This window comes from Pteropus medius, unplaced genomic scaffold, assembly GCF_902729225.1.
Source record: "Pteropus medius unplaced genomic scaffold, Ma_sr-lr_union100, whole genome shotgun sequence".
Taxonomy (NCBI): domain Eukaryota; kingdom Metazoa; phylum Chordata; class Mammalia; order Chiroptera; family Pteropodidae; genus Pteropus; species Pteropus medius.
Window position 1 is genome coordinate 5354464 of NW_024355205.1, and position 27719 is coordinate 5382182.

Consider the following 27719-nt stretch of genomic DNA (forward strand, 5'->3'; position numbering starts at 1 on the left):
CCAGATGTCTAGGTTTAGATAAAGAAGAGATTACATTCAGGCTGTGTAGAGAAGATTGCATTTTAATAGGGGTCTAGAAAATGCATAAGATTGCAGGGGCCGTGGGAAAGAAAAGAAGAAATAAAGGGAAATCCCAGGAGGAAAAAAATGATTTAAGTAAAGATATAGAGGCGAGAAAATATAAAAACACTTGGAAACAGTCACCCGTCCAGTTTAGTAAGGGCAAAGGCACAGGTGTAAAGGTGTCAGAACTGGTCAGGTAGGCTAGTCACAGGTCATGGAGGACTTAGAATGTCAAGACAATGATACAGGCAAGAAACATGGCAAAAAAACCTGGCAATTGATAACTGGGGGAATGAAGTGTCAAGAATGATTCTGATGCTGACTGCCATCAACACACATTCGGTCAAGTTCAGTGTCTGGGAGGAAATGCTGAGCAAAAAATAATAACGTGAAGAGTTTCTAGTTTAAAATGTACCTGGCTGGCAATCCCTGCTTCAGCCTCTCCCAATTTCCCACTAAACATACCTATGACTACACATTTTAAAGAATGATACTAAAAAATAGCACATAAACAAAAACTGAACTGTCAAAATATGGAAAGAATCCCATTGACTCCAAGATGGCTGAAGACGGCTTCACTAAAAGACTGGTGTTGCTCTCCTGAAGCAGAAAAGCACACATATCGAAAGGAAAGTAAGGTGGCCCCTGGTGCTTCCCCACTGCCAGTCCATTCCCAAAGGCCCAGGATCAATGTTAAACAAAAAAGTGGATAACTGTCCCTCTATTGCACGAGTGTTTCTGTGGCACCAGAGTAAAATGACAATCGTCTGTTGTCCATCTTGTCCTCTCCCACTATTCCCATCCCACCCAAATTTTCCACCACATCTATGAACCGAAAACAATGAGCAGGAAGTTGAAGGAGTCTATCATGATGCTTTGCATCCTAGTAGGTGTTGCCCTCACATTCAAGCTATCTATACTAGCAAGAAAAAAAGGCTAAGAAATCCAACAGCATTGCATGCTGGAGTTGTAAATTTCCATGCACTCTGTTGGTGTGAATGTCAGAGAATCAAGCAGTGGGATGAGAGATTCCATTTCTGTACAGCAGAACTACAAAATCTGTCTACTGGCAAACCCTGAATCCAGAGGGAACCTGTCTAATCTAAGGATTAGTAAACAATAAACCAAATACAAGCCCTATGAAAAAGTTCCAAAGCTCAAAAGAAAGAGAACAATATCCTAAAGACCAAGAAGATGAACACACCTTTGAAAATGATTTGTTACTGATCAAAAAGAGAAAATATTATGAAAGGTTTTGGTATCTTCAATAGGCTCTAAGAATATATGGCCTCTCTGAAATGAGAACAGAGAGACAAAACGCTGGACTGAAAGAACATGATGAGATGAAAAGACAACACGATGAATTCAAAGACAATAAACCCAGATGAGAAGGTTGCTGGGTGAGATAAGGAGGCTGAAATTACAATATGAGGAATAATCATCACTGAAGACAGTAAACTAGACATTGGGAAATTGAATCAGTAATATATTGAGTGAACTTGAAAAGCTCTCCCAGAATTCAGGGGAAAAAAGGGGGGCCAAAAGACTTTTTAGTTGTATAAGTCATAAAAAAAAAAAAAAAGATGATCTATATAGAAGATAGGAAAGGAAATTCAACCTACATATAATAAGTGTTACCAAAGACAAGACCAAAATACAGAAGAATGGGAAGCAAAGAGCACAGGTATAATTTGAAGGTTGTAGCTGTAAACTTCTCCTATAGAAACCTGCTTAATTTGTCTGCATCTCAGGGTTTTTGTCTCTCAAATGGGGTTTTAAAACAATTTACAGAGAGTTTTATGACTAGTAAAGGAAATTGTATATGTAATGTGCTTGGTTTCAATACTGGTACACAGTAAATGCTAAGTGACATCAGTTGCTTATTATTACTCTGTAAGTAGCGTATACAAATTGATACGCAAATTAAATAAGTAAATAGCTAAATAACAGAAAGCTTGGAGAGTTAATTCATGAAATAAGAACTATGAACAGCATGTAAACATATGAAAATATTCACCTTATCAGGAATCAAAGAAACTCAAATTAGAACAATCAGCTATAAATTTTCTAATAACAAATTAGCATCATTTTTTCCTTCTTTTAATGATAATGCTCTGCTTTGAGAAAAATGTACTGAAAGAAGGTTTCTCTACCTTGCTGGTAGAATGCTAAATCGGTTCGGTCTTACAGTTGATATGTATAGATCAAGAGAATGAAAAGGGTTTATATTCTTGCTATGGACTGATTATTTGTGTTCTCCCCCATCTCAAATTCATATATTTAAAGCCTTATCTCCCAATGTAACCCTATTTGGAGATGACAAGGAAGGAGCCCTAATCTGATGGGGCTGGTGCCCTAATAAAAAGAGGACAAGACAGCAGAACTCTCTCTGCCCTGTGAGGACGCAGCCAGAAGGCGGCCATCTACAAGCCAAGAAGAGAGCTCTCACCAGGAACTGAATCGGCCAACATCTTTCTCTGAGTCTTCCAGCCTCCAGAACTGTCCGAAAACAAATTTTTCTTGGTTAAGCCACCCAATCTATGGTATTTTGTTATGGCAGCCCAAACAGACGAATACAATTCTTTAAGCAGAATCTTCACTTATATGAGTCTTATCTTAAGGAAATAATCAATAAGATTGACAAGAATTGATGGATGTTTTCTACAGCATTAATGAAGTAGTTAAAAACAATCAAATGTCTAACAATAATCTTTAGGAAAATGCAAAATGCATATAATTATTTTGCAAGCATTAAAACCAGATTTTAAAGCTTATTTAAAGTTGGAGAATAATTATTATATGTTAACATAAAAGTAATAGAGAAAATATCAATTAATATGATCCTCATTTTGTTAAAATAAATTATGTATTTACCAAGTATTTTAGCATAGGAAAAAAAAAAGAAAGGATATACAGTAGCCCCCTTATCCACAGCGAATACATTCCAGTACCCCCAGTGGATGCCTGAAATCACAGATAGTACTGAACTCTATATACACTGTTTCTTCCTATGTATACATTACATAACTTTTCACTTAAAAGAAGCACTTAACAGTTTCTTTGTGGCATGTCTGAATTGCCAGGATCACTACTCTTACACTTTGGGGACATTATTAAGTAAAATCAGGGTTACTTGAACACAAGCACTGTAATACCTCAACAGCTGATCTGGTAACCGAGATGGTTACTAAGTGACTAATGGGTAAGTAACATCTACAGTGTGGGTACACTGGACAAAGGGATGATTCATGTCAGTAGCAGGATGGAGTGGGACAGGGAGAGATTTCATCGCATCACTCAGAAAATTGCACAACTTAAAACTTATGAATTATTTATTCCTAAAATTTCCCATTTAATATTTTTGGACCATAGTTGACCACAGGCAACTAAAATTGTGGAAAGAAAAATCACAGGGGACTATTCTGTACCCCAAAAATATTAACAGGAATATTATATCTGATGGTATGATTACAAGCAAGAATTTTACTTTATTTATTGAGATGTTCTAAATCTCCAACAATCACCCTGTATTATTTATACGATCATTAAAAAAATTTCCTTTCTGTAAAGTTCTAGAGATAGCATCGGTCATTCACCTGCATCATAAGATAATAAAAGTTAAGAAGAAATTGACGCTATAGGATGCTGACATTGTTGTTTTGTTAGTAACTCTTAAATTATCTTCTATCCACAATTTCCAAACAATTTTGCATGGTTTCTACTTAGAAGTTCTGTGATAGGGCCTAGCAAAATTCTCGGTTTTGTTTTTAAGAACCGTCAGTCCAAAATCACATAACGCTCCTTAAAATTTCAAATATTGGGAAAAGTAACCTAAGTAAACATGAGTAGGTTCTTTAAAAATACAACACAAATATACCAACATAGAAAATATTTTGTGGATGAGAGAAGAAACTTGCTCTGTATTGTTGCAGGAGAAGGAACTAGAATCAAAGGTGGAGTCCAGGGGAAGGTTGATTTTGACACATGAATTCCTTAACAAGTAGCAGTTCATTGCAAAGTAATAAGCCACCCTCACTCCCCACCCCGCATTACTAATAAAGTGAAAAGCAAACAGAAGATCATTTGTTTGTGAGGAGGAAATAGCTGAAAAGTAATTTCTGCATTAAATTTGAACCAAACTGAAAGATGGACAGGATAACCTCTAAGGCAAAGTAACCATATAACTTATGGTCCAAACTGAGCACTTTTGAGAGCAAAGAGGCAATATTAATAATGACACTGAGACAAAGGGCATCTTAGTTAAACTGGAATTTGTGGTCATCTTTCTCTGTGTCTCTTCTAACTCTTAGGCATTAATTGAAATTCTACATTTATAAATCTGAAGTCTCTCATCCATGTTTCAAGGGCTAAACTTTTCCAATGCCTATGTTCTGTTGGCTTAACAGACTACTGTAATGGTCAGACATTCTGATGTGTAACAATCTTTCTGTGAATGGGTAAGGTGGCGATTGGGTAGAAATGCTGAATTTCCCCCAATTATTGGCCCTTGAAGAAAAGAGAGAAGTAAGCAGAGTTCAGTGGAAGCCTACAAGACATATGGTACTGGCAACCCCAGAATTATTTTGAGGCGCAGTTAGCATACCTAGATGATTACTACTTGGATATTTCAGTGTTTCCTAAGCATAGCTGGAATGTGTGGCTCTCGTTTGTTTTCCAGCTGGAAATGCTAAAGAAACAAGAAGGTTTCTGGTTTTGCGTGTCTTGTTGTATCCTGCCTGTGCCTGGTAGGAGCTCTGGTCCGACAGCCCTGTACATCACTAGGCTCAACAAAGGTAATTGAGAATGAGCTCCAGCAACTCCCACAGAATCTCCCCAGCAACGAACAAGCCCCACCCTCAAGCTGACTTCACTTCCATGTGGTTTTATTGTGTATCTTGTCTTCAGGGTCATCAGCTGGAAAGTGTGATAGAGAAGAGGTAAAAGTAGGCTTTTGTAGACACCCATTGACGTGATGTGATTTTAAGGGTTTCTGCCTCTTCTGAATATCTCCCCATTGACCTATCAAAAATACCATGGAGCTAAGGTGCCATATTCCTATAATTCCCCTATGGAAATACATTTAAGTGTTTTCTTCTAGAAGTAAGACAGGAATCTATTTGCTATCGATAGTGTTTCCATTCTTGCAATCAGACTATAAACTCTCCCAAGGCAGAAATTCTTTTTATCTTTTTGCGTGTCTTCAGGGCATGGCAAAGAGTAGGTACTCAACATATGTCAGGAGGAAATGAGGGTGCTGTGGTAGTAATGATAGCCAATAATAATGGCTATTTTTTAAAAGGGAAATTATCGTTTATCATAAACGGCAAGGGAAAGGCTGCAAAGAGAAGGAGTCAGGTGAATTTTGAGAGGGAAACAAGGCTAGTAATGACCCAGAGACACTATCAAAGGCAGATCAAGCTGGGGCTGCACAGCAAATAGTGAGCAGGTAGGCGATACTGAGCCTGGAAGGGGAGTGGAGAAAGATGTAGAGCGGTGAAGAAGAAACCTCTGAAATGGAGATTGAACAGAGTTAAAGAAAAGTGCTGCCTGATTAGAAATTTTGCCTGAAGCAGGGAACCAGGTCACATTTCTACAAGCCAAGAGGAAGAGCTCTTTCCAGAGAGGCTTGTATGTCAATTAACTTGGGGTCGACTCAAATTGTAAAGAAAGCGTATACATGTCCTTGGACATTCTTATTAAAACTCTGTCAATTGGGAAGCAGAGAAAAATAAAATGTGCAATTTGTCTAAAAATTACTGATGATGTCATCCACTCTTTGCACCTTCACGAAACCTAGCACACCCTTTGGGTGGTTGTCTCATCAATCCAGCATCAAGCTCCTCACCGTAATGAAAAACAGAGAAAACTACCCTGTTTTAATGGGTGAGCAAAACCGAAATGTTCCACAGTCTCCCTTGAGAAGTTAAACCACCTCATCATCCCTGAAGCTTTCAGCATGTCAGCCGATAAGACAGCAACACCAAAAGTTATTGGCATGTAGCCTGTCAGTTGAGGAACAGTGTCCATCCCTAAACATCTCCCTGGGAGAAGGAGAAGACAGCGGTAACTGAGCCCCTTTTATATAGAGCACTAAGGCAGGTGCATGCTGCAAAGCCAGAGTGTACTTCTCAGGTGCCCCGAAGCACAGCTTCCAGCAACTCAAAGCAGCAGGATACCTCTGGAACCTGAGTGCCACCAGCAGATTAGTGAGGATCCAGAAAGAAGTTGTGTGCAGGCTTCTTTTTAGCAAAGTCTGTGAATTACCCAGAAAATTCAACAGTCAAGGTAGGAATAACCTGTCATGGTAAATGCCATTGCAAACATGCTATTCTGACAAACTGAAGAACTGACACGTAAGTATCTGCTTAGGAAAGGTCAGTGCACCTCCTACTTCAACTGCAGATGGAACCATCTTCACAAAAGACACCTATAGGTAATGACCATCATTAAATACTTCTGTCTTCTCAGGCAGAGAGAAGGCTGCACTAGAAGTCAGGAGACTTTGGCTCTAGTTCCCACTTTGCCACCAACCTGCCTCATGACCCTGGACAAGTTAAGTTTCTCTTAATTTTTGTGCCCACAACAAGAAAATAAACATACCTTCTCTTTCAGCTCCAAAGAAGTCTTGCTCACAGGAGTATTGACTGTCTATGAAAATTATGTGGAAACTAGAAAGTAGAATTCAAATGTAAGATATTGTTATAAATTAATTGAAGACAATTTTGTAGGATGAAAACTAAACTAAATAATGGTGTCTAATGCCCAAAGAAGTAAAACAGGAAATTGTTGCTAATGTTTCCAGACAAAGAAAACACCTTCAAGTCCTCTGTCTTCTAAGCTAGGGGTCCCCACTCCCCAAGGCTGTGGAACAAGGCCACGCAGCAGGAGGTGAGCAGCAGGAGAGCAAGTGAAGCTTCATCTGTATTTGCAGCCGGTCCCCAGGGCTAGCATCACCACCTCAGCTCCACCCCGGATCATCAGGCATTAGACTCTCATAGGAGCACCGGTCCCTGGTTCTGAAAAGGTTGGGGACGGCTGTCCTAAACAATGCCTATTACCATGAAAAGAGCCTGCTAATTTGTCTTCAAAAAAACCCTGTCAACTACCTGAAACTCAGACATTATGGCCAGAATTAATGAGTCCCTTCACTCTGAGATTTCCATCCCTACCTTCCTTCCCCAATGCTATAAACGGAAGTGGGTGAGTATAACTGCTGGCAAATGAACAGTTAGGAGAAGTGCCAGATCCTGATAGGCAGCCACCACCCTCTCAACCCTGTCTCTAAGCCCAGAATCATGGAGGTTTCTCTAACTTGCATAGTAAAGCCATATCAAGACATCAAACAGTTTTTTCTACTAAAGCATTATTGTCCTGTAATCTTCAACATTTTTCCTCATTTCTATTCCTCTTCCATAATTGAATAGTGAAGAAAAAAATTATAAACATTCATGCCTCCATGGCTCTAAAAAAAATCAACTGTTCCATGAGGGCGTGAAAGCAGCACCTGTTTAAGATCAACCAGGGAGCAGGGATAAGAAAACTGTAGGCCTCAGAAGAACCCAAGAATACCTGGGCTCTGCCTATATAAAGACCAGCCGTTCCAAGCTATCTGTCTGTTGGCATAATTTGCATTGAGTCGCTGGCACAAACATTTTAGCTCTAAAAGTTTCCCTTGGTTATCTCCTTAGGCTTTATCATCCGTTTGTAAGCTCAAGAATCATATCATATAAGACTGAACTCTGCAAATTTGGAACTAACTACCATTTTTCAAAAGCTTTCAGAAAAATAAAATGGATTATTCAGGAAATTTTTGTAAATGGAAAATATTGCATAAACAGAGTCTGAGTCAATCCTGGACATTTTAAACCAGAAAGCAGATGGAATAAGAGCAATATAAATTAGTGTAACTATATTTTGCCAACAGCAAAGTGACTCTAACACCAAACAGAACTTCTCCTCAACTTGTTGATTGCATGTATATTTGTTTTTAATTACCATTGGGTAGAATTTGGTGAGATGTTTATAGCCAAAATCATAGAATCTAAAGGTCTAGAGAACACCATATCTGGCCACCCATAGAATATCGACCTAAGGGAAAAAGCACATAAAATACACACAAGGTATTTACATTGGAAAACAATATTCATGTATACGTCATATAAGCCAATTAACAAAACTATGCATGTGTCAGTTTGTAAGAAAAGCTCTACACACAGAAAGTATATTAAATACTGAACAGAAGGGCAAAACCACATAAGCAGATCTCGGCCTTGGTCCTCTCAACATGACCTCCGTCTTATCTCTCAGGTGTCTTGGCAGCTTCCCAGTGGAAGTCTTGGCCTCTGGTTGTCAAAGTTAGAGCAAGTCTTAATTCTGATTCAGTCCACTCTAGGTCATCCATTCAGGCTCAGCAAGATTTGCGCAAATTACCCTAACTGGAGTAAATCAACTAAGCCACACTAGAGCAAACTAACCAGATAATATATGGAAGAGGAGGGATGAGTTGACACAGATTCTTCACTGTAGTGCTATCTGTGGTAAAGAGAAAGGGAGTCTGATTACTTCTTGATGAATCTGCCCTTTCTCCATATTCCTGCCAAGATGCTCAGGCTTTGAGCCATTTTCTTGGGCCGGATGTGAGAATGGATATGATTTGACCAGTAGCCTATTGTCAACCAAGGCAGCCTTGGTGCTACAGTAAATTCACAGATGTCTCCCCAGTCCACTGACCAGTTTGGACAAAGAATCTTGCTCCATGTCCTCTTAACTGGCTTAGGTTGTCTAGGCCTGGGTTTCTGAGGACAAGCCCCTTAGCATATGGATGATGAGAATGGAATGAAGATTTCCCCAACATCTGCAATCTCTCTTCCCAACCACATCACAAAGCGGAGCACTGAACTACATATTCATGATAAAATGGAGAGGCGCTACAAGGAGTTTGCTGCATTCTTACTTTTCTTTGACATGCAAGACCACTATATTCTTTTCTCTCTGCCACAAAGACATCTTCGTACCCCCTGCCCAGTTTCAGATCTCATGCCAGCAGCTACTATCAGGCAGAAAGGCTCAGGAAGGAATCAGCATCTGGAAATATGTTAATTTTGCATGAAAGTAGAGGATGATAGCAGAAAATAGAGAAACGGCAAATTAGAGACATCTGTTCATTACAGAATTTTAACATACAGCAATAGCATGAAACAGTCTGAGTGAGAAGGAAGGTACAAAGATCTCAGGAGTGACGTGGGAAGGCGCTCTCACTCTGGACTCAAAAAGTGGAGGCATCATCAGAAGGAATGAAGAGAAAACCAGGGAAATGAAACTGGCTAAACTAACTCTAATGTCGAAGGGCCTGTGCCCTAATACCACAGGGGAGGTGAGAGGGATCAAAATCCCCAGTGCCCGTACAGCAAAGCTTCAGCTCTCATTCATCTCTGGAGATCTTAGAGAAAGGATATGAGAACTAATCTTTTGGATTCCCAGGAACGAGTTCTGGGGCAAGCAAATGCAAAGATGTGAGCTCATTTCCATTCATAAACCAAAATAAAGTAGCAGGACCATGTCTATATCTCATTAACGACTCATACTCAACTCAGTGGCCAGAGTTTGCCATGGGCCTCTGGTCTTCACAACTCAACCAGCCTCTCTGCAGCTGCTTCTAGAATCAGCGGGTGCAGTCTACCACAAGAAATTCCGGGAAGCTGAGCAGCTTTGGACACTTTAGATGGCTTATCTTCCCAAGATTACTGCCACTATGACAAAACCATACACTTAGTTAAAGGAGAGGTGAGGGTTAACTGCTATCCTAGAAATAAGTGGTAGCATAACCTGAGACCAAACCCAGTGCTGAAGATTTGTAAACTACACATCTTGCAAGTTTCTGGAGGAGAAAAGTGGGTATAGAGAGCAAACATAACAACTTTCACTTACCTCAGAGGACAGTTGAGAGAAACGGCTAATAAAAATTATTACAAATCACTACACACACATAAAGTGCTTTATAATAAACACTAATACTTTAATCCCACATTGCTTGTTTTGTAGGCTTGCAGCTTAAGTAAAAGTTGAGCTGAAAGGTTAAGAGAAGCAAACTTCATATTCTATCATTTTCTAGTTTTAAGCAAAGGGGAAAAAAAGAAAACTCCAAGAAGTCCATTTTTAAATTGCTGCTTATGTAACAGGAGCCTGTGAACGGCACCAGAATTTAATTGAAGGAAAAGTAACTGTAGGGGAATTGCTTGGAGAGATGCCAGAAGGGTTTTAACAGCTGGAAGTTGAAAAGTGATTAATTTTGACAGCAATAAAAGCCTCATGTTCATACATAATTATGCTTAGATTTGTGGGCTGCTGGAATTTTTTCTATGCACTATTAACCTCTTGCTGTCCAAACTGGAATTTAGACACTTCAAATGAGTCCCTATTTTTAAGTCGAATAGTAATTTGCTTTTGATGGCTTTGACTCATCTCAGGACAAGGAAGACTTTGAGGCAGTATAGAATAATTGGGGTAGGTTCAAAAATTCTTGTGAGTATTCTTAGCACTTAATGGAAACAAAGTCATCTCATTTCATCCTCTGTGGGAACCAAAACAAAAGGTTCAGAAAAAACACATTCAGAGCAAAGAAAAAATGATACCGAATCTATTGTCAACTATATGATTCTGCTAAATTCCTAGCAATAGAAATAAGAGACAAACCTATAAGTGAAGACCACATTCAAAAATACTGCATTCAAAAATACTGCATAGATTAAGAAAGTAATGAATTAAACTGAGTTCTAGAATTGGCAGTATTGCTAATTAGCTATAAAAGCTTAGACAAGTCACTTAATTTCTCCATGACTTCTTTGTTTCCCATGTAGGAAGAGAGGGACGGAGTAGATCATTTAGAAGCTCTAAAATCTAAAATCTAATTATATTAAACCACCTGCTCTAGGATTAGTCACATTCTGAAATTTTTTTCTCTTAGTCACTTTTACTATCCTTGTGCTAACCGGTTTGACCAGATAAAGTGAAACTTTGGTGATATGAAATATATTCAAATTAATTGAAAATAACTAATATTTAATAATAGTAATTACAGCAATCATAGTAGTTTCCTAGGCATGGTTCTAAGAACCTTATAAATTATTATACGTTAATCTTCACAATCACTCTATAAGGTAGGTCCTATAATTCTATTTACTACTATTATCTCATTTTACAGAAACTGAGACAATAAAGAGGTTATATGATTTCCCAAAGTTAATAGTCACCTAATGGGAAAGCAAAGACTTGGAAGCGCTAATGTCCTATTGTTCCCAAGCAAATACATATTATTGTGGACACAGTTAATTCATGGCATTAATGGTAGAATGGAAAGAACAATGAACCCAACCCAAAAGAATTGAATTTAGTCTTAGCTCTTCGGTTCTCAATTAGCTTCCACTTCTCAATCCATTTCTCAATCCGCCAATGTCTCCATTCCAATGCCCTTAATTGTAAAGTGCAGAAATTGTCTAAATCTGAAGTTCTCAAGATGTGCTACCAAAATCAGTAGCACCAACCTCACCTGGGAACTTGTAAGCAATGCAAATTCTTGGGCCCCACCCCAGACCCATGGAATCAGAAACTCTGGGCATTCATCTGTGTTCCACCAAGCCCTCCAAGCGATGCTGGTAGATGCTACAGTTCGAGTACAACTGGCCAAAGTGATCACTAAATTACCTTCTGATTCTCACATACTCTGCTTCTATCTGTAAATGTCTGGGTCCAGGTCACTGAGTTTCAAACAGAGGTGGTTTTACCATATTTAAATTCTTCTTCCCTGACTCATCAGACACTTGGGCCTCTGTGCCAGAGGACAGGATAGGTATGTTGGCTGACTGGAATGATTGTTTCCTTAGTCATCATCAGAGCATTATGTTATTAGAAGGCAGAGGGAGTTCTGAAACTAAATAGAACAATATTAATTGTGAATGTTTTGTTACCTTGAACAAAAGTATAAGACTGAAGTCCAGAGTCAGAGCCTCAGCATAATCTGAGTTCTTAATAAAACACCATGTACCCCGAGGGGGCTTAATGAATCCTTGTTGCTGCCTAGGGCAAATGACATCCAAGCTATGATGAGAAGCCTGGAGGAGCTGGCCTGCGGTTGCTTCCATATTCTCAGCTGTGCCAAAATCCAGACCTAACTTTCTCCTCTTAGTCAAGTGGGAGGCAACCCCAAAGAGAATGTTGGATTCACCTCTAAATTTAACACTCCATTGCCATAGGGTTACTTGGCAGATAAACACAACTCACCTGGCGTCAGAAGCCTGAATGCCCTATAAGAGACAATTCCAAGTGTACTCATGAGCACCAAATTTAAATGGGTGTTTGCCTTTCCTCTTCAAGTAACCACCTGCTCATCAGAAATGGCAGAGGAAGACCTCTGAGTTTTTTGGTCAATCACGATATGGATATCTAATACATTATTTTTGATAAACCCACCTAGGAAAGTAGAATATTGAGTGACCTCAGACTCTGACATACAAGACTATAAATAGCAAGAGAGCAAAGACTAGTGTCTCTACTTCCTTTGTATTTTTGATGACACTTCAATAACATAAATTGTTTGATGATTATCTTTTTTTTTAAAAAAAGATACAACTATAAGAAACATACAGGCAGAAAAGCCAACTCTTTCAGAATTAGAAAAAATTCTGAAAGAAAAATAGAAACTTAGGAAGGAATAATGTATTGAGAGAAAAGGTGGCCACATAAAGAAACATGAGCTTGTTTGGAACAGGCAGGCTCCACTCTTTTGAGCAGACTAAGCCTAAGACTTACATGTGGAATAACTCTGCTCCTTTGTTTTATGAGAGTGGAAAATCCCAAACATTTCTAGACAATCCCAGAGACTAACAATTTTACATTTGGCCATAATAAATATGAGAAGGGTTGAAAAATTTTTACAAGCCATTTCCCAGTCCAAGTTTACTTAAAATGATGTGTTAGCAGAGATTTTGCATTCTTCTATTAAAAGTAATCTAGGTACAATTTTCCAGCTCCGGACACCTGTGTATTGCTATGACCCCATAAAGAAGTTAAGCTGACATTTTGATATTTCTTCTGGACTACACTGAACAATCTATGAAGTAGGTACTATTATCTCCATCTTACAGATGGAGAAACTGAGGCACAGACAGGTTAATCCAGCCAATGTCACAAAACTAGTACATTGAAGAGCTTCGACACAAATCCAGGCAATCTGGCTCTAGAGCTCATGCTCCTGGATAATGAAGTCACTTATTTTATTTGTTCCACACCCCACTTAGGAATGCTTTTGGTGGTATAACCAAAAACACAACTTAGAGTGGCCTTAAAAAAATAGAAACTCATTTTTCTCACGTAGCACCAAGTATGGAAATAAGCAATCACTGGAAGGATTTGATTGTTCACAAAGTCCTCAGAGACCAAGGTGCTCTTTATTTTGCTGATCTATGATCTTAGCATCCTCATGCTTATCATCCCATGGTCACTGTTCTTGCAGGCATTACCTCCCCATTACAGCGAAGTAAAAGGGGTAAAAGAAAACTCCTTCTTGAGAGACTTTGTCTTTTCATTTGGGAAACTAAGCTTACTTGAGTAGACGTCCCCTTATCTCTCGCTAGCCAAAACAAGACCACATGCCATCGATCAACCAACTAAAGGCCAAGCAAAATGAATTATTGTGGTTGATTTTGACTAATCATGGTTTCTATTTTGGGACTAAGATAGGGGCTGAATCAATGGGTCTTACCTAGCTCCTGAATAAACTGGACTTCTTTTAGTGGGGAAGATGAGTGGACAGGAGGGAGGATGAGTATAGGGCGACAATAAGCAGTGCCCACCATACTCTTCTACTTTGGAGTTTCGGTTACTCCTCCTTGTTCAATATCTGATACATGAACTATAGGAAGGCACTGTGCTAGGAAGCAGAAATAAAGATAAAAGATAATCTCTATATAATTAGCAGTCACTTAAAGTTTTCATTTGAGAGGATCAATTTCATATTCGATTTTAAATAAAGAGGAGAAAAAATTTACATCATATATGGCTGAGTTGGCAAGTGGCTGTCAAGAGAATCCAAGAGGCCTTACACTGGCTATGAGTACATAGGAAGTAACAAAGAACATGCCCCAAGGTGCCATCTTTAAACTATAAAATGACAGACATGACAAGGTTGATGTCGGTGCTTAAAAATAGAATAGAGTGTATGTTCAGTATTTTTGAGGCATTAGACACACAGAGTTGTTTTATACCCACACGTAATTATAGTATAACCTGAATGTCTCCAAGTATCACCTGCCACTGGGTATAGATAGAATTAGGCAACATCATGGCCAACTGCCCCTACAAACCCCCTGAACCACCCCTGCTCTGGGTTCTCACATGTGCATACCTATAAATCTAACCCCTTCGGGCTGCCCCCTGCTCTGACAGCCAACCCAGGACTTCCACAGTGCTACATATTAGCCGGGAGCAGAGCAGTGAAAGCCGCTCTCTCCTCTCCACCCCTTCCTTGCTTCCACTACTAGAAAGGGGTCTGGAAGCAGTGTTGTTCATAATAACTTCTTTCTGGACCCAGATGTGTATCTATGGGGCTGGACTGTGCACGGATTCGAGTGATAGTGACTGTGATAAACTCAGTATCTCTTCTCTTCCTCAAATATTCAGCTTGTTATTGCATCAGATTATCTGGCTCTTTCTTCCCTTAGGACAACTGACTAATCATCTCTGTTCTAGGAAAACTTATTCTTAGGAAATAACCAGACTCATGGCCAAAAATATGTGTAAGGAATCAATTACAGACCTCCTAATAAATCTTAAATTTTATCCATAGTTGACTAGTTAAATTAATTAAAACACATTCATTTTGAAGAATACTATGCATCCATTGAAAACGATGAGGTAGATCTACATTTACTAACAGGGGAAGCTATTCATGATATATTGTTGAAGTAGGAAAAAGTATGATCATTTTTAAAAAAATATAAATACATGCTTGTGTGAATCTATGTGCATTAATGTGTGCACACACTCACACAAAGAAATACAAGTTCTCTTTGGGTGGCAAGCTAAAGGTATTTTACTGTCTTTTTTACATCTTTCTGCACAGGGTAAATGTTTTTCAAGAAGCATGAATTGCTTCCATGATCATAAAAAGATAAAGTCATATCCATTTTGAAAAATAATTCTTTTAATAAAATTGGCTTTAGCAACAGATGCATTCATTGGGGTGAAAGTGTGGGTGGATATAATATCTCCATTTAGTGAGATTATTTAATAAAAGAAAAGTCTGAACATTAGCTAGAAATTCCTGAGTAATGTGGATGAAAATGAAATTCGACAAAAAGGTGATTAAAATTGTACCTCTCCCCCAAAATAATGTGACACTGGCCACGAGTGTGGTACCCCCAACATTGCTGCTCCTGGAAGCCTCAGAAATTGGTATTTGCACATGGAGCAAAGCAAACACACAAGCTGGTGTTTTTTGTGATTGCCTCTTTTTAGTTTTGGCTCATTTTTCCAATTGATTGTTTACCTTTTCAAACTGATCTGTAAAAGCTCAAAGCTTAACAATACTTTGGCATTTATGTTACATATTATTTTTCTATTTGTTTGCCTTTCCGGTATTTTGTGGAATTTTATATCTTACAGAAGTTCGCATCATTTGTGTAATCGACTGTAACAACGCTTTCTTTTATGATTCTTGGTTTTGGTATCACCGTAGAAACTCCTTTTCTAAAACCAAGACACCAAAATTTTGTTTAACCTATAAATTTTCATCTTTTACAATTAAGTATAAAATTAATCAAAAGTTATTTTTGTATGCGGCGTGTATGAGATAGTGATATAGTTTGCCTTTCCCCCATAATTAGAAATAAAATCTTTATCATATACCAACACAAAACAAGTGCACAAGGGTGGACATATACATGTCCTTGAGTCTGTTCTGGACTTCTATTCTTCTGTGCCATCATCTGCATGCCTATTCCTGAACTACTACTATATAATTATGAGTATTATAGCTTTAAGAAGATGTGTTTCATTTTCTGATAAGACGAAGTCTCCCTCATTACCCTTCTTTTTCAAAACATGTATTAGATTCTCGTAAGTGACCATTCTTCTGAGTAATTTAGAATTCTTTTGTCCAATTCCAAATAAAACTCCATTAAGATTTTTACCAGAATCGCATTAAATTTGTAGATTAATATATAGAAAAGTATTTAATATTTGCAACGGGAAGCCTTCTTTTCAGTCTCCCATTTAAATTTTATAAATTTGTTCACGCTGTTCCTGGATATTTCCTGATATTTATAAAAAGTTGATTTTCTTTGTCCTCTCATCCCCCCACCTACTTCCCAAGTCTCCTTACACGGTACCGTTGGAATCTCCTTATCAGATTTACAGTTGTAGGACAGGTTTGCTATCTACAGCTCACAGGCAAAGTTCCACTTCCCACAGACTTCATTTCTGTCTCCCTGAGGTGGCACCTTCCTCTGACCTTCACTATCTGGTTTCTGCTTCCACAACCTATTTAGTCACTCTAATTCCCAGCATGCTACGCCCAGGGTTCTTATTTAGTTCCCACACAATGCTTACTTCATAGAGACTGTAACTAACATCATCTCTCTGTATTACTTTTCTTTTGTTGCGCAACCATTGACCACAAACTCAGCAGCTTAAAAGAACACACATTTGTGATCTCACGGTTTCTGTGGTCAGGAGTCTGGGTGCAACCTACCTGGGTCTTTTACTCAGGGTCTCACAAGGCTGCCATCAGGGCATCAGTGGGCTATATTTCATTTTGGATTCAGGTCCTCTTCCAAACTCACAAGGTTGTTGGCAGAATTTAGTTCCTCGTAGCTGTAGGACTGAGGGTCCCACTTTCTTGCTGACTGCCACCTGGGTGCTGCTCCACAGTTCCTTGCATGTGGCCCCCTTTCAGGCCTTCTTACAACATGGCGGTTTCCTTCTTCAAGGCCAGAAGGAGACTCTCTTTCTCTGTAATATAATCACAGGGGTGACATTCATCACTTTTGCCACTCTCTGTCAGGTAGAAGCCAGTCATAGGTACTACCTGCACTGAAGGGAAGAGATTATTCAAGGGCCTGACTCTTTGGGGCCACTACAATGTATGTCTGCCATACTCACAGGTCTTGGACCACTGCCAGCACCCCACTACTTCCCAGTCACTTCTTTTCTGAGATTTGGGGGCCTGGCCTAATTATAACAAGATGGAAGCCTGAGTGGAGATAAGAGGCAGAGGGACAGGTGGCGGTGGGAGGAAGGAGAGGGAGAAACAGAAAGAAAGACACTCTGCCCCTCTTATAGCCCTGTACATTTTTCTGCTTGATGCAGGCTCCAGGTCTCCAAATCATGAAGGCGAAGATGAGGTATGATGTAAGCTGTAAGCTACACTGGTTATTCTTGGTCCTCTCCATCTGCCTTGTAGTTGTTGCCAGTTCCCTCATAATTCTCAAATTAGGTGGTTAGTTACTTTTCAGTGTTGTTGTAAGTTTTATATTTTTTTTTTTTGTCTTTGTATATGTTAGTAAGAAGTTGGAAAACTGCTAGCTTTGTAATGCTTTGAACCAGAAATCTCAACCAAGATAGTTTTAGCAGGCTTCTACTTCTGTCTTCCTGAGATGCAACTACTGCCTGGTTTCTAGTTCTTTTGAAGCAAGAGCAAGGTTGAATGCGATACATTTGATAGGAAACTTCTTGGTTCCATTGTGAAACCTCAAGGAAACTGAAGAGATAGCTAGTCTGTGTGAGAAGCAAATCTGTGTCACTGTGTTTCATCCTCACAACAACCTAGTGAAATAGATATTATTAAACCACTTTATGGAAGAGAAAATGGAGGCTCCGACTAGACAAATAACCTCCCAAGGTCGCACAATCAATAAGTGACAGAGCTTGGATTCAAATCACAGGGCCTGACTACAAAGCTCTTTTTATCATGTCATGCTCTCAGGGTGTGTAAACATCTCCTAAAATATTTAGAGGCATTTAGTAAAAGACAACACGTATTTTCCAGCCTATAATTTCACAATTCTAATGTAGTAATAAACTACAACTTTCTGCAGTTGGAAGGGGTTTTTTTTTTCATAAGGAAAATGGACAACATTCTCATTTCTATGATTATATCATACCACCTTTGCCCCATGAATTTTAAAATCTTAAAAGTTAATCTTTGAGAGATCTGATAGTCATACAGAGCATCTCTCAAATGTGGGCATTCTGCCACAATTTGTCTTTCATCTTCCTGAAGCAAGGCCACACTAAACAGGAACATAAGCAAGTCACAGGTGGACTCCCTCCCTGGCTCCTGTCGGGAAAGTCTGAACAGGGCAGTGCAGCTGGATGGCAAAAAAACACGGATGCTGGAGTCAGAGTGCCTGGGTTCGAATCCTGGGGCGGTGTGTCTGCCAGCTGCCTCAGTAGGAAGGTTGTATTTGGGACTGCGACAAACACACGTTAGCTCTAAGTTCTTAAATAGCAAATGACAAACAAACCAGGACACCATTCGGCATGCCCCCAGGTGGAGATATAGACTGCCCAGGTCTCCACAAAAATGAATAGCTACACCTTGCCTGAGCTACATGCCTGCCTGCTGACTAGGTGTAAGTAATTACTGAAACCAACCCCAGCACATTCCTAAGTGTTTATAGATCATCAAAGGTCAATTTCTCAGTCATGTAGCCTCATTAGGCCCCAGATTTAGGACCGCCATTCCTACAGCAATCTTGAGCAAGTCACAAAATCTTGCCAATTATCCATTTCCTCTAGTACAGTAGTTCTCAAATATGGTCCCCTGACCAGCAGCATTGATGTCGTCTGGGAACTTCTTAGAAATGCAAATTCTTCGGCTCCACACCCAGATCTACTGAATCAGAAACTTTGGGGATGAATCCCAGCTATCTGTTTCACCAAGCCCTCCTGGGAATTCTGATGCACACTAATGTGAGAACCACCGGCCTCAATACCTTCTAGAGTTGTGAGAATTAAATAACATAGCACATTCTTTTCTGCTACCATGTGTGTTTCTGTAGCATGAATTACCCCACCAGTGACTGATGATAGAGAAAGGATGTCGGTATGATATGAAAATTGTACGTTATGCTGCACATAATTGCACATTAAAATTGCACATTGCAATGTAAAAATTGCTCATTAATTTCCACCATATCATAGGTGGGTTTTCCTAAGGAAGAGGAGCTGAAATAGCAGGAGTGAGACCATAGCCTTCAATGGAAAAGAAAGAGGCCTGAGGCTCAGCTGCTGCCTCATCAGCAGGAACCTTTTTGCTGTATTCCAGGAAATTTTTAAATGGTACCTACATGCAAGGCTACCTCCTCCAACAGGCATACCCATGCCTCTGGAGCTCTCAGCTTGTGTGAGGCTGCCCTGCTTCCTGTGCCCACTGTGACAACAGCTCCACTTACTCAGAGCGCCATCTCCACCCCCGCCAGACCTGGTCTAATTAGTTAGCTTTCCATTTCTATCGCTTTTGTTCATTTTAATACCCTCCATAGCAGCTTCTAGACACTCGCTGCTGCCAAGGTAGTCCAAGTGACTTCCCCAGGTAGCAATGACTGTTTGGTTGATCAGAGTTTCATGAGATTTGAATGGTCCACCTTGGCCCTATTTCCCCATAAATTCTATTTTTTTTTTATATTAAGTATTGCAGACAGTAAAATTTTCTGGGAAGTGTTATTTTTTGTTACCACAAAAATGCCTGTATGTGTGAAGTCCCTGGCACATAGTAAGGGCTTAATAATTTTTATTATTCCTCCATGTCTACCATACTTTGTCCTTGAAGTGTTGACAAAGAAGGAGCCAAGAAAACCCTGCAGTGACAACTCCAACGCAAAAGAGCACCCTGAGAAGTTTGATAATGGAAGAAAGGATGACGTTTTTACCCTCTTTCCCGACATTTCTAATGACATTTATTTGGAGCAATTCCTTCTGCTTTCTTTTCGTTCTTCTTTTTCCAGTTTAAGCAGCTTTTTCTGAGAATGGGGCTATTTTATCCGCTTCTGTGTACTTAAATCCTTAATTACTTTCAATCTTTTTCTTTGAGACTTTAGAAGATCAAACCTTTATTCTTAAAGAAAAATAGCTAAGTGGAGAGTAATTATCTTGGCCACAGTTCTCTGATATTTACTGAGTATGGCACTCAGACTTGAAATCTCCCATCAGCTCTGCTGGCAGGGACCAGTTCAGTCTCTTCCTCTGACAGGAACGGGAACTGAGCTCTGGCTCAAGGTATAACAGCGAGACAGTCTGGCCACGGAAGCCAGCCCGGTGTCCTGACTCCTAATTCAGTATCTCATCTCTTCATGTTTACTCTCTGGTCATACCCTGACTCAAGAGGGCACGTCTAAATTCTTTCCTTAAACATGGGGTTACTGGTCAAAATCGCTGGTCTGTAGTTCAAATTCACACCATAGTCGTGTTTCGTTTGCCCATGTAGTATCTTAAAAATTGAAAGATTTCCCATTAAAAAAATTTCTAGCTTCACTTGAAAATTAAGAACATCTGGCAACATGGAGCTTACATCCCCACGTGGCACCAGTCAGCTAAGCTGAAGAGCACCTGCCTTTTTTGGTCAGGACAAGCTCATTCAAAATTACCACAGTCTCTACCACTCCCTTTCAGGTTACACACATACACACAAACAGCCACATATAAGCACACACGCTCTATTTTAGTCTACTAGGGCTGCCACAACAAAGTACCACAGACTGGGTGGCTTAAACAACACAAATTAATTTTCTCACAGTTCCAGAGGCTGGAAGTCCAACATCAAGACGTCAGTAGAGTTGATTTCTTCTAAGGCCTCTCTCTTTGACTTAGAGATGGCTGTCTTTTCCCTGTGTTTTCATATCGCCTTCCCTTTGTATGTGTCTGTGTCTGAATTCCTTCTTCTTATAAGGACACCAGTCTTATTGGATTAGGTCTCACCCTAATGACCTCATATAAAATCAATTTTCTCTTCAAAGGCCTCATCTCCAAATATAGTCACACTCTGAGGTCCTGGGGGTTGGTATTCCACCTGTAAATCTGGGAGCTGGCATGCAACTCAACCCATAACGTATTCCTTCCTCCTTTTCTATTACCTATTGACCCTCAAGCCATTTGCATCTACAACTGTGACAAGCAGTGGCAAATTTTGGTTTGCTATTTAACTTTTCACAGCTTTGTGTCTTATTTCATTAATAAGATATCCCCTATATAAAGTGACTTAATAATGAATTTATAAAGCACACTTCAAAGAGACATAAAATTTTAAAGACAGAAAGAACCTCAGAGATTATCTACTTCAGTGGTTCTCAAACCATTTTAAGGCACAGAACCTTCTAACAATAAAAGTTAACAAGGAACTGATATACAAAATAGCTAAGCTTCATTCTTTCTCTCCAAAAGACTCCTAAGGGAGCTTCGGAAGATACTGGGCCTCCCTACAGGAAACATGATTTGAAAACTGCTGACCTAATCCAAATTCTTCAATTTTTATATGAGAAGCCTAAGACCCATCCACATGCCCCAGGCCACACAGAGAGCTGAAAGCAGAGCAGGACCAGGTCCATGTCTCCTGCCTTCCATGGTTCCTTCTCTTTGTATAGTTCCAACAAGGTCATGGCATCAGTGAAACTGAATAGGACCATTTGAATAATGTCATTAGGAAAGGAAAATCCTGATATTTTATTGGTAGAAGGATCAGCGTAGACCCCAGGTCTAAGAGTTAGGAAACTCAGGTTCTAACTGCTTTTCCAGTACTGGCTATGCAGTGCTAAGAACAAAGGGCTTGACCCCTCTGTTCCTCTGCATATACAGCACAATAAGACTAGACTCCATGGGCTCTAATGTCTCTTTCAATGTCAAAATACTAGGATTCCAGAATGTAATTCTCACAGTAATTATAGTAACTCTGCTCATCTTTACTTTTCCTCTATGGTACAAAAGGGCTTCATGATAACTTCTTGCCCCAGAGGTATAGGTTTCAGTAATGAGTGGGCTCACTCTTCCCACACACAGAGCCTGACTCCCCACAACCCACCACAGAGGGGACCTTTAGGCCCCTTTAGGCCCCTTCTGCTGTCCACCAAGGTCACCTCAGCATCTATACTCTAGCTTGCTACAATTAAAAAAAAAAAAAAGTGAAGAATACATTCTACAGAAGTCAGTACCGTGTGATGCCTCTTTTCTCAGTAATGTGAACCAAGCATTTAGCACTACAGGAAAAGTGGAAGTAGGAGGGTGGGAAAAATTGCTGTGCTATTTGGTAACTGTAATTATAGAATTCCAAAGTCGAAATGGCAGGAATTTGTCCTCCAACCAACATTCCAGTGACAACAAACTTATTACTTCATGAGGTTGCCTGTCATGGACCATGCTAATTCTCATGAGTAATTAGTGTCTTATTTCGAACCCAAACTTACAGCTTCAAACATCCAAACTTTGGTTATGACCCACACCCATGTCCTCATTCTCTTCTCAGTCATGCAGCTGGACTACATTTCTAGTGTCCTTGCAGTTAGCTATAGCCAGCGACTGACTTCCGACCTATGGAATGTGAGCTAGGTATGATGTGTCTCTTCCAGGCCTTGTCCCTGAAAACCTCCCACATGTGATCCTGGCTCCATCTTCATCTGCCAACAGAATGGAAAGGACTCTAGAGACAGAAAGGAGGTTAAGGCCTAGATCCCTGCACTAATACATGGAGCAGAGTCTCACCCCTACCCACATCTCCACTGGTCTCTGATGTGGGTAAGAAATAAATTTCTATACTGTTTAGTCACTGGAACTTAAGAGTTACCTGTTTCTGCAGCTAGCATTATTTACTTTAATACATGCATCCTTTGAAGTACAAGAGAAGCCTACTCTTTGTCCATGGGTCAGACCTTGAAATAATTACAGATATTTCTCATCTTAAGGTAACAGACCAGATGACAATTCTATCCACTCCCTTAATATTTTCCTCCTTTTGACTTTCCCTGATTCATGCAACTCCTCCACGTGCTATCCTGAACTCACTGGATCGGGGCAGGGTTTGCATGGAAGAATTCATTGAGCGTTTTTTTCTGGCAAAAGTTGCCAAAAACCTAAACCCTTGGTAGATCAGAGAGGATTCCCAACATAATTAGCATATTTGAGAGAAATGTCATCGGCGACAGGAGGATGAGGGGACTAGAGCATCTCCATCTCCAAGCTGGGAAAATATTTCACAAGCCCAAGTAGCCTTTCTCAACCAGAGTTCCATGGCAAAATTAAGCCTCAGTGCCCTAAGAGATCCATTGCATCAAGGTATTATCATCCTCAGGAGAATTTTAAAAATTGTTTCCAAGTACTATGGTTTAGATAAGGAACTCCACTTAAGAAAGGCTGGCTAGAGGGAAGGAGAGGAGAATAAGGAGACCGAAGGCATTGATGGATCCTAGAGAGCAAAGAGAAAGGTGCCAGGGAGTCCACAGTATATAAGGGAGATGAGGCAAAGGAGCCCGGGCTTGCTGATCAGGTAGGGCCCAGGGCAACAGCAGGATCTACTGGAGGAGTGGCAGCATGGCAAGTCACAGGCACCTTCACAGAGACCCCAGCTCTAGAAGGCTCCTTCTGAGGCAGCTAGAAAGCACCCTTCCCGAAGGAGTGAGGCTGGCAGAAAGAGGGTTCTCTAAGCTGTAACCTGCAGAGCAATTATTAAGGATTCTCTGGGGGCAATAAACAGCTCTGGGAACACCTTTGAGTACAACTCAAGAGCTTCCTAAAATTCCCCCATCTTTTCATTCGCCTGCCAGGCCAAGTATCCAGAAGACCTAAAATGATTAAAGGAGGTACTACTGCTCAGTCAATGCTTCTTAACTACAAAGTCTTGAGAGTAAACAGCCTCTTCCCAGGCTGTTTTTCTTCTGTGTCAAAAGAGAACTTCTCCAAGTTACTAGCACAGAACTTCTTCTAGTACAAATTAGTCTTTGGAGCTCCTAGAAGACCTTGCTGGACCATCAGGGTACTCCTGACAGGATGTAGTTGTCCCCTCATTTTATGTTTTGCCAAAGGAAGCTTCTTCCTTAATGTGATCTGACTCTGAAACTTTAATCCAAATGGCAATTCTGCACGAAGAGTCATGAGAAGTGGAGCTCTGCTCCTGAGGTGGGTGCCCGTAACTATGGTATGGGCTGGCCAGTAAATTGTTAGAAGTGAATATTTAGTGGGAAGATGAGAAATAATGAAGTAAAAAAAGTTTACCGTTTTTTCAGCAAAAGTAGGTATTTAATAACTATAAAGTATTAAATGTGGGAATTATAGTAAACGTGTGCGCAGCACACATAAAATACGTAATTACATGTATAACTTAAGAAAGACTCATGGGGCTTTGCATTTTAAGTGGGATGGAGGAAAACAGAATCAATCCAAGTTATCTAAGGCCCTTGAGGGAAGGAAGATTAAAAGAGTTGAGATGGTTTTATTCCATAATGAGAAAGCTGAGGGAGGGCTAAATAGTTGTTTTCAAATATCCTAAAGGTTAATCCCAGGACAGAGGCCAGCTGAATGCAGCCGCTGGCCCTTCCCAGCTCAGAGCCCTTAAATTCTGGCTGAGAATTGCTATCTTAAGTGGAAAGTAGAGAAATCTGCTCTCCCATCTCCAGGAGCTTCCTGCTGGGATCTCCGCATTGTTCACCCCATCACTATCTCCTCACCCCATCCATTAAATTAGATCATCACTGACTCCCCAAACCATTCTATCCAACCGGTCCCCAGGGACCTGCCAAGTCTAGCACCCCACTAACCTGCTCTTCAATCTTCCTGCCCCCGCCTCTTTGGGAACCTCTTTACTTCTTGCCTGTAGCTTTTTAACAACTGCCCAATGGGTCTCCCTGTCTCTCGTAGCTTTCTCATCCTCAGCAACAGCCCGTTTCCCACACTGTCCCAGAGCTCCCATCCACAACACAAACTTAATGGTATCACTCTCCAACCTAAACACTTGCAACGGACTTTCTGCTGGATTAAAGATTTTCAAAATATATAGTATTTTTAAAATATCTGCCTTTGCTCCTTTTTGCATTGTCTCCTCAGCATTGTTCTCAAGCCCCTTTACAAATTGGTCCATGCCCACCTCTCCCTTCACCTGCCCCTACCTGCCCCTACTGAATACTCTGCTCCAGCCACATTGGACACACAATTCCTTGAATATCCTCATGATGCCCTGCCTTCTCTTCTCCCTAATTCCTGTGCCTGGAATGCCACTCTTGTCTCCTCCATGTGGTAAAATCTAGATCAAAAATCACCTCCTCTCTTAGGCCTTCCTGAACCTAAGCAGAACTCATTCTTTCCTTCTGTGGTCCCCACAGCGTTTGGCACTGAAATAGCACTTGTCACATATTATAATTATTTGTGTACATTTTTGTCTTTCTTACTAGACCTTCAGCTTCTTAAAATTAAGAACCATATCTTATTTATTTGGGTTTTCCTCTAATACTTAACACAGTATCTGGTGTATCGTAAATGTTTAGTAACTGTTGAATGAAAGAATAAGCTCCTAGTCAAAGATTCTCTTTTAGATTTACCTAACACATACAGCCTGGTTGGGAGCTGGGAGTGTTCAACTTGGAGCAAGAGGCAGGATCCCAGGAGCAGGTTAATAGGAAATGAACTACAACTGCCTATTATGGCCCCTATTGGGCATAGTTTACATCCCAGTGTCTGGATCAAAGGTGGAAGTTTCTGCCCTGTCTACTCCTGTGTCATAACTGGAGCAAAACCCCTTCATCAGCCAATCTGGCCACACCATAAACACATGGGTTGGAAAGCAGGGGCTGCCTGGTTCTTTTCAGGTTCCTATGGACACAGTACCACCATTGATCTGCTGGAATTCATCTGCATGGGCAGCTGCCACTTCCGGACTGCAAATACACGATGAACAGGTGAGAAGGGGAGGAAGGGAATAGAAAGGGCAAGTAGGAGGAGGGCAAGAAAAAAATGAGAGACAGCATGTAGGAAGAAGTGCAGAGGGAGGGAGGTATGTACTTGTCCCTAGAGAAGATAGAATATATTTGATAGCTTCTTGAAAAATCAAACATTTTTTAAAGTTCCTTTTGTTCAATATAAAATGTGAAAATCCAATGAAGACTACCTTCCTTTCTGCAGCCAGGACAGAGCTCCTAGATATATTTTGATTATAGATTTCTAGGTACATCCTTCAAAAACATAATTAGACAGCCAAGCATTCTGACACGTGCTTAACTAGGAAGCAAAATTACGCAGCGAATCTGTAAAAATATAATATGGTGTCTTTTTCTCCCTTTTAATCATTTCGTTGATAATAATGGACATTTATGCACACAAAAATAATGATAGTATTTTACATAGTTGGCTCTTTATAGTTCATAGACAAATTTTTCTTAGAGCTTTACAACAACCCAGTGAAATACATAAACTATACTATCATCTCGTTTCCTGATGAAGAATCTGAGGCATTGATTAGACAGTCCATTGTCTCAGAGTTAGTCAGTGGAGGTAGAGTCAAGATCCACACCTAGGACTTCAGTTTCCAAGACTGGTGCTCTCGTCCCTACATCCAGCACCTCATGCCAGGCCTGGCTGCCAGCTAAGCCACAGGCTGCTTCTCAGTTGGAGAGTAAGAAATAAAGAAAGAGGTAATGGATGATCTGGGGTAGGGGTGGGCATGTTGACAATGTTTTTAAAATCCCACATTAAAGAAATGTATGTCCAATAATCAAACTACTGGCTTATAACTTTTTTACTCATCGTTTTCTCTGAATTTATGAATTTTGGTTTTTGAGCCAATCGAATAAAGACTTTTGAATGTGGTTCTTTAACTGGATCAGTCACCCAAATCAAGGTCATGGTTTCTGTCTCTGTAGGGGCCTGTAAGTTCAGTTCTATGTGGCAGCTCATGATTACCTCCCTTTATCCCCATGAGCCACAGAAAGCCCCGGGTTCAACTGGATCTCCCTTTTAAGCAAGTTGTATCACTTTCTCAAATATCTGTTTTTGTGAGTATAGTGATAACAATACATTATGTTTACAGGACTTTACAATTTATGAAGAGCTTTTCTGTTTCACACACCCTACCTCCTACTCCCTCTCACCACAAGGTCTCCTCCCTAGCCGTGAGATTGATGGGGCAGATATCACTATTTTAATTTTATAGAGTATGACATGGAGCCTGGAAAGGTTAAGTAATGTGCCCATTTAACACAACTAAAAAATGTCAAACCAGGAACTACTAAATCCTAAACGTCTAATCCCAAATTCAGTTCTCTCACCAGTGTGCCTATTGATTTTGTTGCCCTCTCACATACCCACCACAAAAACTGGTAATACAGGAAAAATCCGTCGCTATTGATGAACAATACTCACAGGACACATTGGGCTGTTCTTATCTGTGCCTTCTGTGAAGTTCTTAAACAGAAGTTCTTAAACCTATGTCCATAAATACTTAATGAATCTCTTGCACTTGAATGTTTTTCTCCTCAGAGAGAAAATCCATAGTTTTCATTTGATTCTCAAAGAAGTGTAAGAAAGGTTAAAAATCACTGATTTGTCCTGTAAGTTCATCTAACTTAATATCTCTAATGCCAGTGCCTTTTATATAAAAAGTGCTGGCTGGCTGGCTGGCTGGTGTGATGGAT

General features: G+C 40.1%; 1 long non-coding RNA gene across 2 annotated transcripts in view; it reads right to left on the bottom strand.

The window, feature by feature from the left end:
* LOC120598575 (uncharacterized) overlaps positions 1-21003 on the bottom strand; it is a 198262-nt gene extending 177259 nt beyond the window's left edge. For both annotated transcript variants that reach the window (XR_005651616.1, XR_005651615.1), the window contains exons 1-2: positions 20850-21003; positions 16808-17067 (exon numbers count right to left, since the gene is read on the bottom strand). This is a non-coding gene — a long non-coding RNA (uncharacterized LOC120598575). The remainder of the gene's footprint in view (positions 1-16807; positions 17068-20849) is intronic.
* Between the last annotated feature and the right edge of the window lie 6716 nt (positions 21004-27719).